Source organism: Procambarus clarkii, chromosome 6 (assembly GCF_040958095.1).
Source record: "Procambarus clarkii isolate CNS0578487 chromosome 6, FALCON_Pclarkii_2.0, whole genome shotgun sequence".
Classification (NCBI taxonomy): domain Eukaryota; kingdom Metazoa; phylum Arthropoda; class Malacostraca; order Decapoda; family Cambaridae; genus Procambarus; species Procambarus clarkii.
Window position 1 is genome coordinate 50,003,558 of NC_091155.1, and position 4,508 is coordinate 50,008,065.

Sequence of the window (4,508 nt, forward strand, 5' to 3'; positions counted from 1 at the left end):
TTACATAGAGCTCCAATATAATTGAGCTTTTCCCTAAGGTGATCATGATGTTGAACCTTGAAATTGGAGGGGGTAAATACCTGCTCACAAAACTGGCAGTGAGTCTGTCTCCTAAAATGGATCATATCCTCAAGAGACATGTCTATTTCATAATGGTGGAGGGTAGATCTGATAATTTCCCATTTGGTGGCAACTCGCTGCATGAAATGAGTAACACTGTCCCCCCCAAAATAAGTAAATTTATCAACGACAGTGTGGTTCCTATCAACAATTATATAGCTGTATGCTATAGGTCTATGTATGGCTGTAACAGAACCTAGACAATCCTCAGTGCTTAGGACACACTCGAAATCAAAATAGCCCACATGGGAAGGGGCGTAACCTTTCCCAGTATTTTTAAAATGGAGTGTGTCCCCAGGCTGAGGGTAAATAATTTTCTGAGTGATGTCGCAGGAAGATGAGTGATTTGTTAGCTCAGACGAATTTTGATATTCTGAGAGACAGTTTCTACAGAAGACTGTCTTTCGTTTGTGGCTGCGAGTAAAGTTCCGAAGGAACTTATCGAACTCTTTTATCAAGGCCACATGAGATTCCCCCAATAACAATAAAGGAACTATGACCGAGTACTGTCTGCTACCACGACGACAAAGAGAGACGTGATAGACGCCATCTGTATGTTTGTGTATTGAATACAAAAAAATGGATAGTTTATTTCTATTCTCCAATTTAGAGATATCCTCCCAAGACAGAGGGAAGGATAAATTGTCGTATTTGACCATTTTCCTAACCCTAGAGTGAGACTCTACAAGTCTCCCTATACGTCTCCACTTCCACCCTTGTTGTGACGCCAGAAAAGCAGCAATGCACTGAATAATACATGTTTTATTGTTACCAGCCGGGTTTGGGTTGAAGACCTCATGCCGTCCCCTTAGAAATGGGGGATAAGGGACATAATCCCCCAAAACTGACCTTACACTTGCATTACAGATGACGATTTTGAGGAAATCGACATTATATAATATGAAACCACTCCCCTCTGTTTCTGAAAGGAGATCTTCCAGTCGTGTAATCATATAAGCCACCCAGCTATCAATAAGATTACCCACATCCTCAAGAGTTACCAGTCTAGCGGGTGTTGTTATGAAGTGTTCTCTAAAGTCATCATCTTCCGTGAGTCGTTGTTTCAAAAGTGTTACCTTTACCTCGAGGAGGATTTTTAATGATGAAGTAAAATTGCCATGTCCCCCAAGAGAATTCATGTAATTCTCTATTTCAGATATGTAATAGTCCCTAAAATTGCTTAGGAGTCCTATAGGGTCTGTGGCGAAGGCTGAGGGGATGGAATATTCCAGTCTAGTGAAGAGATTCCCCAGAGCCCCCACCCTATTAATTAAGTGGGGAGTGTCTATAGCATCCTCCTCATCTGGGGAATTTTCATCACTATTTAGGGCATTAAGTCTATTGATGACAGGGGGTCTAAGACCACTAGGGCCCGGCTGAGAGATGTCACCCCTATCACCATCATCACCATCATCATCATCACTCATCGCTTCCTCTCCCCCCTCCCCTCCACCTAAGGGGTTATTGTCACGCTGTGCTTTGTCATGTTCCTCCCCTACCTGCCTCTGAATCGCTCCTGGAATGGAATAATAATAAATAATAATAATAATAATAATAATAATAATAATAATAATAATAATAATAATAAAAAGGCAACACCCTCTCACTAAACCCCATGACATAAGTTCTCAAAAAAGATTCTTAAGAGAAATAAAGGTGGAGGGTTTATTCACTCACCACGGGGGCATGTTTGTAGATGTTCAGAGGTCAAGTCCTCACACACAGAGGTCCCACAATTATCACAAGGGGAAGTGTGGTGAGGTCTCAAGGATGTATTTCCACACAAAAAGCACAAGAAGCCATCCTCTCTGGAAGGGAGGGTGGGCTGGCGACGTTTACCTAAAGAAGGAAATAGTGTATAATTTATATACACTCTCTCTCCCACACTCGCGGAGAAGGGGAAAACCCTTCTTAATATTTTTCATTTGAAATAAATGAATAAATAAATATATAAAATACGGCCATACCTCCAGCACAGGTTCTCCTGTGTTCACCACTAGACTGTACACATACAGTTTCTCCACAGAAGAAACATGTGTAACACCTATGAACGAAGAGATGTGATGACCCCCATCCACAAATTCTACAAATATCACCAACTCGAGACATAACGATCACGCTTACCTAAAATAAATAAATAAATAAATATATATATATATATATATATATATATATATGCAAACAAGCCTGAATGGTCCCCAGGACTATATACAACTGAAAACTCACACCCCAGAAGTGACTCGAACCCATACTCCCACAACTGGTATGTACAGGGACGCCTTAATCCGCTTGACCATCACGACCGGACAAAAGGAAGTGATAGCCGAGGCTATATGAACCACTTCCCCGCCGGCACTCGGATGGTAATCTTGGGCATAGCATTTTATCAAATCACCTCATTCTTTGGGGCACACGTGAGGAACACAAATGCAAACAAGCCTGAATGGTCCCCAGGACTATATACAACTGAAAACTCACACCCCAGAAGTGACTCGAACCCATACTCCCACAACTGGTATGTACAGGGACGCCTTAATCCGCTTGACCATCACGACCGGACAAAAGGAAGTGATAGCCGAGGCTATATGAACCACTTCCCCGCCGGCACTCGGATGGTAATCTTGGGCATAGCATTTTATCAAATCACCTCATTCTTTGGGGCACACGTGAGGAACACAAATGCAAACAAGCCTGAATGGTCCCCAGGACTATATACAACTGAAAACTCACACCCCAGAAGTGACTCGAACCCATACTCCCACAACTGGTATGTACAGGGACGCCTTAATCCGCTTGACCATCACGACCGGACAAAAGGAAGTGATAGCCGAGGCTATATGAACCACTTCCCCGCCGGCACTCGGATGGTAATCTTGGGCATAGCATTTTATCAAATCACCTCATTCTTTGGGGCACACGTGAGGAACACAAATGCAAACAAGCCTGAATGGTCCCCAGGACTATATACAACTGAAAACTCACACCCCAGAAGTGACTCGAACCCATACTCCCACAACTGGTATGTACAGGGACGCCTTAATCCGCTTGACCATCACGACCGGACAAAAGGAAGTGATAGCCGAGGCTATATGAACCACTTCCCCGCCGGCACTCGGATGGTAATCTTGGGCATAGCATTTTATCAAATCACCTCATTCTTTGGGGCACACGTGAGGAACACAAATGCAAACAAGCCTGAATGGTCCCCAGGACTATATACAACTGAAAACTCACACCCCAGAAGTGACTCGAACCCATACTCCCACAACTGGTATGTACAGGGACGCCTTAATCCGCTTGACCATCACGACCGGACAAAAGGAAGTGATAGCCGAGGCTATATGAACCACTTCCCCGCCGGCACTCGGATGGTAATCTTGGGCATAGCATTTTATCAAATCACCTCATTCTTTGGGGCACACGTGAGGAACACAAATGCAAACAAGCCTGAATGGTCCCCAGGACTATATACAACTGAAAACTCACACCCCAGAAGTGACTCGAACCCATACTCCCACAACTGGTATGTACAGGGACGCCTTAATCCGCTTGACCATCACGACCGGACAAAAGGAAGTGATAGCCGAGGCTATATGAACCACTTCCCCGCCGGCACTCGGATGGTAATCTTGGGCATAGCATTTTATCAAATCACCTCATTCTTTGGGGCACACGTGAGGAACACAAATGCAAACAAGCCTGAATGGTCCCCAGGACTATATACAACTGAAAACTCACACCCCAGAAGTGACTCGAACCCATACTCCCACAACTGGTATGTACAGGGACGCCTTAATCCGCTTGACCATCACGACCGGACAAAAGGAAGTGATAGCCGAGGCTATATGAACCACTTCCCCGCCGGCACTCGGATGGTAATCTTGGGCATAGCATTTTATCAAATCACCTCATTCTTTGGGGCACACGTGAGGAACACAAATGCAAACAAGCCTGAATGGTCCCCAGGACTATATACAACTGAAAACTCACACCCCAGAAGTGACTCGAACCCATACTCCCACAACTGGTATGTACAGGGACGCCTTAATCCGCTTGACCATCACGACCGGACAAAAGGAAGTGATAGCCGAGGCTATATGAACCACTTCCCCGCCGGCACTCGGATGGTAATCTTGGGCATAGCATTTTATCAAATCACCTCATTCTTTGGGGCACACGTGAGGAACACAAATGCAAACAAGCCTGAATGGTCCCCAGGACTATATACAACTGAAAACTCACACCCCAGAAGTGACTCGAACCCATACTCCCACAACTGGTATGTACAGGGACGCCTTAATCCGCTTGACCATCACGACCGGACAAAAGGAAGTGATAGCCGAGTTTGTTTGTTTGCATTTGTGTTCCTCACGTGTGCCCCAAAGAAT

The 4,508-nt window shown here is 44.7% G+C and overlaps 1 long non-coding RNA gene across 1 annotated transcript; it reads right to left on the reverse strand.

The window, feature by feature from the left end:
• Positions 1-1,502: 1,502 nt before the first annotated feature.
• Positions 1,503-2,240, reverse strand: LOC138355143 (uncharacterized). Its single transcript, XR_011223861.1, has 3 exons — positions 2,088-2,240; positions 1,798-1,959; positions 1,503-1,636 (listed from the first exon to the last, which is right to left on the reverse strand). It is a non-coding gene; the product is annotated as an uncharacterized lncRNA (long non-coding RNA).
• Between the last annotated feature and the right edge of the window lie 2,268 nt (positions 2,241-4,508).